Here is a 12,245-nt window from a genome sequence, read left to right as displayed (position 1 = left end):
GGTCAACAACAAGCACTACCCTGAAAGGACGTCGCTCACAATAGCTTTTACGTTATAACTTAAATTTTGAAAAAAGAAAGAAGAAAAAGGAATTTTTTTTTTGGTTTTAAAGCGAGAGAAAAGTAATATTTTAAATTATTATTTTTGTTAATATTATTATTATTTTATATTTGTTGTTAATAAATGATTAAAAGTAAAGGAGTTTTTTTTATAACTAGAAAAAAGATTAAAGCAATGGAAGGTCTCTTTTTTTTTCTTAAATATATATAAATAAAAAATTGTTATTTATTGTAGTGCCACGCACTGATGCCATGGGCACTTTTATTTCATTGGTTTTTTTTTTCCATGGCCATCTAGGTATGAACGAACACCTTAGGATTAGCTAGTATATAAGGAACCTCATCTATTGTTTAGGGTGGTGGTTCATTTGTACTTTCTCTTTTGTACTTGCAGAGAGCTTCATATCTCCCCTTTGAGCTAGCCATTCTCTCTCACGCTCTACACCCTTGTGTTCTATTCATTGAACATTGTGTATATGTGAGCTCAGCTCCATTGTGAGCTATCAAAGCAGGTGGTGATTGCTTCTTGTTGCTTGGAGTCTTTGTGTTTTTGCAAGCTCCCATTGAACATTGAACATTGTGTATATGTGAGCTCAGCTCCATTGTGAGCTATCAAAGCAGGTGGTGATTGCTTCTTGTTGCTTGGAGTCTTTGTGTTTTTGCAAGCTCCCATTGAAGCTTCTCTATCAGGGTTTGGCGCTTTGGATATTTTGGATCACACAATCTTCTTCACCATTGTAATAGCACTCGGCATCTTCGACTGTCGTTTTGCTTCCAATAGTGGCGATTGTTTGTACTACAGTCGGCTTTGTCCACGTCCAACAACTGTAGAGCTAACGTCATAGGGCAATGATTCGTCTCTGAGCCAGATTGGGGCTGCTTGTCCTGTCATCTAATAGTCTTCGTCATGCTACAGTGCCTTTCGACACAACAACCATCATCAGCCCCGTCTCATCACGCGCACTATTGCTTCACTAGAATCTGACGACACATGACAGATAAGTGCTTCAATCCCTCAATCTTTTTTGCAATCGTCGACCAAGTCGATCACCCGATTCAACTTTTGGAATCGCGATTCAAGTTTACAAATCGGTCGATTCAACTACATAAATTGTGGGATTCTTTGATGGGGCGATCCAACATTTACAATTGCCCTATTCTCTCGCATAAATCTTGAAAATTCTACATGATTTAATTCCTCGATTCACGTTCAGTTCGATCAGCGGTCCTACTTCAATTGCCCGATTCGATCGCGCGATTTTACTTCTTTGATCGATGATTCAACTTTTTCAATTGGCAATTTCACTTCTTTGATTGTTCTATTCATCTTTCTTGATTATCCGATTCAATCTTTGGATCGATGATTCCACTTTTTTGATTGACGATTTCACTTCTTACATCAAGAAATTGACTTATTTGATCGCTTGATTCTACTTTGAACTTCAATTCCGATTCAAATGTTGACTATGTTGACTTAAATTGTTCGATTCAATTGCGAGCTTCAATCGTTCGATCCAAAACTTCAATCACCTCGATTCAACTATAGAATTTAATCGTCCGCTGATCTAGAACTTCAATCGTCTGATTAAATTGCAGATTTTCAAAATTACTCCCTTTGGAGTTTCATGTCAGAAATGTTCTTATTGCCAAGGGTTTATGGGGACTTATCAGTGGTGACGGACCTTGTCGTGGCACAATTTCTCTTGCCACCGCTTGGGACACTTTAGAGACTATGTATCAGGCTAAAAATGATGCACGAGTTGGTTTTCTTAAAAGGCAACTTGATAATGAGAAAATACAAGAGGATGGGTCCATGAATGAGCACTTAACCAAGTTGTAGGACTTAAGAGAATAGCTTCTTGTGACATTAATATGATTATTCCTGACAAGGAAATGGTTAACATCACCCTTATCTGGGTTTCAATACTTCCCTCCGGCTTTCTTTGAGAGGCATTGCTACCCCTCTATCCTACCAGGAGCTTGTTAGCTTATTGTTGAAGGAGGAGCACTCTACAATGAATGTATTTATTAGTTCTAGGCTCGTGTCACTAAGGACAAAGGCAAGAAGTTCCAACATAATAACTATTCAAACAAATCTTATGAGGCAAGGATGATTCCAAGAAGCCAAAGGATTTTACTTGCAGGTATTGCAAGAAGCCTAGCCATGCACTTGAATAATGCTTTAAATCACACGCTAAGTAAGAGAAGAAAAAGGATTCTAACAAAGGTTTTACCAGTTGTGCCCCAACCAAAGTGCCAAGAAAGAGGACTCAATGAATGTTATCCTTAAAGACTTCTAACTTATGGCTAACTGTTGCTTTAATCCTAACAAAGATTCATATCTTAGTGTAACTACTTTTCAAACAGTTTGTATCTTTGAAAGTGGTGCTTCCAAGCAGATTACAACTCGAAGAAGTTTGGTCAATAATATGGAAACTATGCACGATGGTCACATTGTTGTCTATGCCAACAATTCCTCATGTATAGATATTGGTGAGATTTGCTTTACTAGTTCTAGTGGCGAGGATCTATCTTTAGAATGTACTTTTTGTTCCAAGTCCAAAGAAGAATATGCTTACTATGCCCACTCTAGCAAGGAGGGTCTCAATGTTGAATTTGCAGATCATAAATGCATTGTTCGTATAGAGAGCACAACATGCAAATTGTGTTAAAATTACAGCCATGTGATGAGCTATGGTGGATCAAATGCTAGAGTCAACATCATTAACAAAGAGATTAGACGATAATTAAGATGTGGTTAGTGAACAAATAACTGATAGCTTAATGTAGGCATGGATAATCAAAAACCACCAAATTCTCAGTAGGCCAATGCCTCAATTTATAGAGTTTACATCCACATCCAATCCCACTGATTTCTCCTTGATTCACTCCACCTCTTTTGCTTGATTCTCTCTACCTCTTCCCAGAATATCTCCATACCTCCTAAATCTCCTCTCATGCTACCCTTTATTCTCTCCCAGTAGATGCTTCTCACCTTTTCACAAGTTCTCTCACATTTACAGATTCTCTTTTACAGCCTCTTGCCAAGGACTTGTTCCCGCACACACCCTATTCACTTGTATATTTCAACACCTCCCCTCAAGTGAATACTCTTAGCACACCTAGACTCTATACCAAGTTTCCCTCGTACTACTTGATAGTCCGCGACCAGTGCCTCAAGTCCCTAAACTCATAGTCCTTGACACTCTCTCTCTCTATGTGTCCAAGGCTACTACAAGTGCCTGTGATCTTGACTAAAGTGCTCACACATACATCTACCACATGGCCTACATCATCGGTGGCTCAGAGGTGGTTTTACTATGTTGGGGGAGGTTACATTGGGTTGTGGGGTCTCTCTCTCTCTCTCTCTCTCTCTCTCTCTCTCTCTCTCTCTCTGAGATTTTCACAGGGCTCCTCACTTCTTGGAGCCTCACATCTTCTCTTGTCTTTAGTCTTCTTGTCGTGGTGTGGCAGCTTCTCTTCACGCGTCCATATCTTCCTCTTCTTTCAGTCTTCTTGTTGTGGTGTTTAGTGTGCAGAAAACAGAGTATGCGGGGAGTCGGAGCCCAGATCTGAGATCAAGTCCCTCCACTGGTTGGGGATACAAACTTATAGAGTTTATATCCAAGCATCCAATCCCACCAATTTCTCCTTGATTCACTCCACCTCTTTTGCTTGATTTTCTCCACCTCTTCCCAGAATATCTCCACACCTCCTAAATCTCCTCATGCTACCCTTTATTCTCTCCCAGTAGATGCTTCTCATCTTTTCACAGGTTCTCTCACATTTACAGATTCTCTTTTACAACCTTTTGCCCAAGGACTTGTTCCCGCACACACCCTATTCACTTGTATATTTTAACACCTCCCCTCAAGTGAATACTCCTAGCACACTTGGACCCTATACCAAGTTTTCCTCTTACTTGATAGTCCGCGACTAGTGCCTCGAGTCCCTAAACTCACAGTCCTTTGACACACTCTCTCTCTCTATGTGTCCAAGGCTACTACAAGTGCCCGTGACCTTGACTAAAGTGCTTACACATACATCTACCACATGGCCTACATCATCAGTGGCTCAGAGGTGGTTTTACTCTGATGGGGCAGGTTACATTGGGTTGTGAGGTCTCTCTCTCTCTCTCTCTCTCTCTCTCTCTCTCTCTCTCTCAGATTTTCACAGGGCTCCTCACTTCTTGGAGCCTCACATCTTCTCTTGTCTTTAGTCTTCTTGTCGTGGCAGCTTCTCTTCACGTATCCATGTCTTCTTCTTTCAGTCATCTTGTGGCAACTTCTCTTCACGTGTCCATGTCTTCCTTCAATGCTTTCTCTAGCTCTTCTTCTCGGTGTGGATCTTCCTTTTGGAAAGAGATCTTCTTCTTCTTTCATGGCTGGGGCCATGAGCTTGTCCGTCAGTTCTTGCTCCATGTGAGCAACATGTTTTAATGTACTATTTACAGTTCTTTTGGGCTTTTGATGTTTGTCTTGTGTCATTATGCAATGCAAACCCAAATCTATGCGAGAGGTCTTGCCTCTTGCCTTATTCTGGGGACAGGGATAGTGTGTGATCCCATTTTTACAATGATGTAATGTGCCCAATACATAATGCATATAGCATTCATTCTTATGCACATTCCCAAATGCAACTCTAGCTGTGAATAATCTTGAATTTGAGTGTGATTTGCAGGCATTAACCAAGGGGTAAATGCAAAATGATGATTACCAAGAATTTATCAGCATAATTTTACCATAAATTATATTAAATCAAGGGTAACCCATTTGAACGGAATGGTTGGAGTATCAAACCATCTCCGAATTGCAATATGAAGTTATAGAGATCTGTATCAGATACCTAATGGTTAATTTGAACCCTCGATTGCATCAAAATATAGTGATTAGTATTGATTAATCACACTGATTAGCAAATTAATCCTCTGTTTTGTGTGTAAAAAATAGAGTATACGGGGAGCCCAGATCTGAGGCCTTAAAGTTCAAATGAGCTTAAATCCTTTCAAGGCCATCAATAGCAATTAGTCTAGTAGAGGATTAAGCTAAGAAACACAAGATTTGACCAAACATTGAATGCTTAATCTCTGTTTTACCAAAGTCACCTGCACATTTGATGAATAGCTTGGATCTCACTATAGACTTGATCAAATCAAATTCTGTCTTCACCAGCTTGTAGAGCACCCTTGTAAACCCCTAGGGCCAAGAGGAATTAGACCCATTGCAACTGCAGAAGAAGAGATATCATTTTTTCTCAAAAAAATGGCGCCTGCTCTGCAGATTAGCAAAAAACGTGAGCTTTTCTTGGCGGTTTGCTGTGCTGATTCGCTTGGCTGGAGCACAAGTGAGATAGCTATGTATGGCTACAAGGGTTAAGCTAATGGTGCTCCTGGAGGGAGATCAAGCCCCTCCACTGGTTGGGGATACAGTGGGCTAGTTGAAAAGAGGTAAAAATACTAATTATCTACTAATCATAAATAGCGAGGTGATTAGAAAGATAATGGGCTCACAAATTGATGGATTCTAGGCTAGCCTCTGATACCATGTTAAAATTACAGCAATGTGATGAGCTATGGTGGATCAAATGCTAGAATCAATATCATTAACAAAGAGATTAGATGAAATTAAGATGTGATCAATGAGTAATTAACTGATAGCCTAATATAGGCATGGATAATAAAAAACCAGTAAATTCTCATTAGGCCAATACCTTAATTTATAGAGTTTATATCCAAGCAACCAATCCCACTGATTTCTCCTTGATTCACTCCACCTCTTTTGCTTGATTCTCTCCACCTCTTCCCAGAATATCTCCACACCTCCTAAATCTCCTCATGCTACCCTTTATTCTCTCCGAGTAGATGCTTCTCAACTTTTCACAGGTTCTCTCACATTTACAGATTCTCTTTTACAGCCTCTTGCCCCAAGGACTTGTTCCCGCACACACCCTATTCACTTGTATATTTCAACACCTCCCCTCAAGTAAACACTTCTAGCACACCTGGACCCTATACCAAGTTTTCCTCTTACATGATAGTCCGTGACCAATGCCTCAAGTCCCTTAACTCATAGTCCTTGACACTCTCTCTCTATGTGTCCAAGGCTACTACAAGTGCCTATGACCTTGACTAAAGTACTTACACATACATCTACCACATGGTCTACATCATGGGTGGCTCAGAGGTGGTTTTACTCTGTTGGGGTAGGTTACATTGGGTTGTGGGGTTTCTCTCTCTCTCTCTCTCTCTCTCTCTCTCTCTCTCAGAGATTTTCACAGGGCTGCTCACATCTTCTCTTGTCTTTAGTCTTCTTGTCGTGGCAGCTTCTCTTCATGCGTCCATGTCTTCCTCTTCTTTCAGTCTTCTTATTGTGGCAACTTCTCTTCACGCATCCATGTCTTTCTTCAATGCTTTCTCTAGCTCTTCTTCTCGATGTGGATCTTCCTCTTGGAAAGATATGTTCTTCTTCTTTCATGGCTGGGTCCATGAGCTTGTGTGTCATTATGTTTTAATGTATTGCTGACAGTTCTTTTGGGCTTTTGATGTTTATCTTGTGTCATTATGCAATGCAAACCCAAATCTATGCGGGAGGTCTTGCCTCTTGCTTTATTCTGGACAAGGGTAGTGTCTGATCCCATTTTTACAACGATGTAATGTGCCCAATACATAATGCATATAGCATTCATTCTTATATGCACATTCCCAAATGCAACTCTGGATGTGAATAATCTTGAATTTGAGTGTGATTTGCAGGCATTAAGCAAGGGGTAAATGCAAAATGATGATTACCATAAATTTATCAACATAATTTTACCAGAAATTACATTAAATCAAGGGTAACCCATTTGTACGAAATGGTTAGAGTATCAAACCATCTCCGAATTACAATCTGAAGTTATAGAGATCAGTATGAGATATGGTTAATTTGAACCCTCAATTGTACCAAAATATTATGATTAGTATTGATTAATCACTGATTAGCAAATTAATCCTCTATTTTGTGTGCAGAAAACAGAGTATGCGGGGAGCCCAGATCTGAGACCTTAGAGTTCAAATGAGCTTAAATTCTTTCAAGGCCATCAATAGCAATTACTCTAGTAGAGGATTAAATCAAGAAACACAAGATTTGACCAAACATTGAATGCTTAATCTCTGTTTTACCAAAGTCACCTGTGCAGATTTGATGAAGAGCTTGGATCTCACTGTAGACTTGATCAAATCAAATTCTGTCTTCACCAGCTTGTAGAGCACCCTTGGAAACCCAAAGGGCCAAGAGGAATAAGACCCATTGCAAATGCAGAAGAAGAGATATCATTTTTTCTCAAAAAATGACGCCTGCAGATTAGCAAAAAACGTGAGCTTTTCTTGGCAGCTTGCTGCGCTGATTCGCTTGGCTCGAGCACAAGTAAGATAGCTATGTATGGCTACAAGGGCTTAAGCTAATGTTGCTCTTGGAAGGAGATCAAGCCCCTCCCACTGGCTGGGGTTATAGTGGGCTAGTTGAAAAGAGGTAAAAATACTAATTATCTAGTAATTATAATTAGCCAGGTGATTAGCAAGATAATGGGCTCACAAATTGATGGATTCTAGGCTAGGCTCCGATACCATGTTAAAATTACAGCAATGTGATGAGCTATGGTGGATCAAATGCTAGAATGAATATCATTAACAAAGAGATTAGATAATTAAGATGTGATTAGTGAGCAATTAACTGATAGCTTAATGTAGGCATGGATAATCAAAAACCAGCAAATTCTCATTAGGCCAATGCCTCAATTTATAGAGTTTACATCCAAGCATCCAATCCCACTGATTTCTCCTTGATTCACTCCACCTCTTTTGCTTGATTCTCTCCACCTCTTCCCAGAATATCTCTACACCTCCTAAATCTCCTCATGCTACCCTTTATTCTCTCCCAGTAGATGCTTTTGACCTTTTCATGGGTTCTCTCACATTTACAGATTCTCTTTTACAGCCTCTTGTCCCAAGGACTTGTTCCGGCACACACCCTATTCACTTGTTCCCGCACACACCCTATTCACTTATATATTTCAACACCTCCTCAAGTGAATACTCCTAGCACACTTGGACCCTATACAAGGTTTCCCTCTTACTTTGATAGTCCGCGACCAGTGCCTCAAGTCCCTAAACTCATAGTCCTTGACACACACTCTCTCTTTGTGTCCAAGGCTACTACAAGTGCTCGTGAGACCTTGACTAAAGTACTCATACATACATCTACCTCATGGCCTACATTATCGATGGCTTAGAGGTGGTTTTACTCTGTTATTGGGGTGGCAGGTTACATTGGGTTGTGGGGTCTCTCTCTCTCTCTCTCTCTCTCTCTCTCTCTCTCTCTCTCTCTCTCTCTCTCTCTCTCTCTCTCTCTCTCTCTCTCTCGCTCTCTCTCTCTCTCTCTGAGATTTTGACAGGGCTCCTCACTTCTTGGAGCCTCACATCTTGTCTTGTCTTTAGTCTTCTTGTCGTGGGACAGCTTATCTTCACGTGTCCATGTTCTCCTCTTCTTTCAGTCTACTTGTTGTGGCAGCTTGTCTTCACGCGTCCATGTCTTCCTTCAATGCTTCCTCTAGCTCTTCTTCTTTTGGTGTGGATCTTCCTCTTGGAAAGAGATCTTCTTCTTTCATGACTGGGGCTATAAGCTTGTCCGTCAGTTCTTGCTCCATGTGAACAACATGTTTTAATGTATTGTTGATAGTTCTTTTGGGCTTTTGCTATTTTCTTGTGTCATTATGCAATGCAAACCCAAATCTATGCGGGAGGTCTTGCCTCTTGCCTTATTCTGAACAAGGGTAGTGTCTGATCCCATTTTTACAATGATGTAATGTGCCCAATATATAATGCATATAGCATTCATTCTTATGCACATTCCCAAATGCAACTCTGGCTTCTGTGAATAATCTTAAATTTGATTGTGATTTGCAGGCATTAACCAAGGGATAAATGCAAAATGATGATTACCATAAATTTATCAGCATAATTTTACGAGAAATTACATTAAATCAAGGGTAACCCATTTGTACGGAATGGTTGGAGTATCAAACCATCTCCGAATTACAATATGAAGTTATAGGAATCTGTATCAGATACCTAATGGTTAATTTGAACCCTCAATTGTACCAAAATATAGTGATTAGTACTGATTAATCACACTGATAGCAAATTAATCCTCTGTTTTGTGTGTAAAAAATAAAGTATATGGGGAGCCCAGATCTGAGGCCTTAGAGTTCAAATGAGCTTAAATCCTTTCAAGACGATCAATAGCAATTAGTCTAGTAGAGGTTAAGCCAAGAAACAAAAGATTTGACCAAACATTGAATGCTTAATCTCTCTTTTACCAAAGTCACGTGCACATTTTATGAAGAGCTTGGATCTCACTGTAGACTTAATCAAATCAAATTCTGTCTTCACCAGCTTGTAGAGCACCCTTGAAAACCCCTAGGGCTAAGAGAAATTAGACCCATTGCAACTGCAGAAGAAGAGAACATTTTTTCTCAAAAAAAATGACGCCTGTAGATTAGCAAAAAACGTGAGCTTTTCTTGGCGGTTTGCTGTGCTGATTCGCTTGGCTGGAGCACAAGTGAGATAGCTATGTTTGGCTACAAGGGCTTAATCTAATGTTGCTCCTGGAGGGAGATCAAACCCCTCCACTGACAAGGGGTACAGTGGGCTAGTTGAAAAGAGGTAAAAATACTAATTATACTAATCATAATTAGCCAAGTGATTAGCAAGATAATGGGCTCACAAATTGATGGATTCTAGGCTAGGCTCTGATACCATGTTAAAATTACAGCAATGTGATGAGCTATGGTGGATCAAATGCTAGAATCAACATCATTAACAAAGAGATTAGACGATAAAAAAGACGTGATTAGTGAGCAATTAACTGATAGCTTAAAGTAGGCATGGATAATCAAAAACCAGCAAACTTTCATTAGGGCAATGCCTCAATTTATAGAGTTTACATCCAAGCATCCAATCCCACTGATTTCTCCTTGATTCACTCCACCTCTTTTGCTTGATTCTCTCCACCTCTTCCCAGAATATTTCCACACCTCCTAAATCTCCTCATGCTACCCTTTATTCTCTCCCAATAGATGCTTCTCACCTTTTCACGGGTTCTCTCACATTTACAGATTCTCTTTTACAGCCTCTTGCCCCAAGGACTTGTTCCCGCACATACCCTATTCACTTATATATTTCAACACCTCAAGTGAATACTCCTAGCACACCTGGATCCTATACCCAGTTTCCCTCTTACTTGATAGTCCGCGACCAGTGCCTCAATTCCCTAAACTCATAGTCCTTGACACTCTCTCTTTATGTGTGTCCAAGGCTACTACAAGTGCCCGTGACCTTGACTAAAGGGCTTATACATACATCTACCACATGGCCTACATTATCGGTTGCTCAGAGGTGGTTTTACTCTATTGGGGCAGGTTACATTGGGTTGTGGGGTTCCTCTCTCTCTCTCTCTCTCTCTCTCTCTCTCTCTCTCTCTCTCTCTCTCTCTCTCTCTCTCTCTCTCTCTCTGAGATTTTCACAGGGCTCCTCACTTCTTGGAGCCTCACATCTTCTCTTGTCTTTAGTCTTCTTGTCGTGGTGGCAGCTTATGTTCACGTGTCCATGTCTTCCTGTTCTTTCTGTCTTCTTGTTGTGGTAGCTTCTCTTCATGCGTCCATGTCTTCCTTAAATGCTTCCTCTAGCTCTTCTTCTCGGTGTGGATCTTTCTCTTGGAAAGAGATGTTCTTCTTCTTGCATGCCTGGGGCCATGAGCTTGTCCGTGAGTTCTTGCTCCAATGTGAGCAACATGTTTTAATGTATTGTTGATAGTTCTTTTGGGCTTTTGATGTTTTCTTGTGTCATTATGCAATGCAAACCCAAATCTATGCGGGAGGTCTTGCCTCTTGCCTTATTCTGGACAAGGGTAGTGTCTGATCCCATTTTTACAATGATGTAATGTGCCCAATATATAATGCATATAGGATTCATTCTTATGCACATTCCCAAATGCAACTTTGGCTGTGAATAATCTTGAATTTGATTGTGATTTGCAGGCATTAACCAAGTGGTAAATGCAAAATGATGATTACCATAAATTTATCAGCATAATTTTACAAAAAATTACATTAAATGAAGGTTAACCCATTTGTACGGAATGGTTGGAGTATCAAACCATCTCCGAATTGTAATTTGAAGTTATAGAGATCTGTATGAGATACCTAATGGTTAATTTGAACCCTCAATTGTACCAAAATATAGTGATTAGTACTGATTAATCATTGATTAGCAAATTACTCCTCTGTTTTGTGTGGAGAAAACAAAGTATGCGGGGAGCCCAGATCCGAGGCCTTAGAGTTCAAATGAGCTTAAATCCTTTCAAGGCCATCAATAGCAATTAGTCTAGTAGAGGATTAAGCCAAGAAACACAAGATTTGACCAAACATTGAATGCTTAATCTCTGTTTTACCAAAGTCACCTGCACATTTGATGAAGAGCTTGGATCTCACTGTAGACTTGATCAAATCAAATTCTGTCTTCACCAGCTTGTAGAGCACCCTTGGAAACCCCTAGGGCCAAAAGAAATTAGACCCATTGCAACTACAGAAGAAGAGATATTATTTTTCCTCAAAAAAGGGCGCTTGCAGATTAGCAAAAAACATGAGCTTTTCTTGGCGGTTTGCTGCGCTAATTCGCTTGGTTGGAGCATAAGTGAGATAGCTATGTATGGTTACAAGGGCTTAAGCTAATGTTTCTCTTCGAGGCAGATCAAGCGCCTCCATTGGCTGGGCGTACAGTGGGCTAGTTGAAAAGAGGTAAAAATACTAATTATCTATTAATCATAATTATCCAGGTGATTAGCAAAATAATGGGCTCACAAATTGATGGATTCTAGGCTAGGCTCCAATACCATGTTAAAGTTACAGCAATGTGATGAGCTATGGTGGATCAAATGCTAGAATCAATATTAATAGAAAAGAGATTAGATGATAATTAAAATGTGATTAGTGAGCACTCTATAAATTGAGGCATTGGCCTAATGTGAATTTGCTGGTTTTGATTATCCATTCCTACATTAAGCTAATCAATTAATTAGCATCCAATCCCACGGATTTCTCCTTGATTCACTCCACCTTGATTCTCTCCACCTCTTCCCAGAATATCTCCAC

The sequence above is a fragment of the Cibotium barometz genome, chromosome 60 (assembly GCF_041138505.1).
Source record: "Cibotium barometz isolate CiBa-2024 chromosome 60, ASM4113850v1, whole genome shotgun sequence".
NCBI lineage: Eukaryota > Viridiplantae > Streptophyta > Polypodiopsida > Cyatheales > Cibotiaceae > Cibotium > Cibotium barometz.
This window is presented reverse-complemented; position numbering follows the sequence as displayed.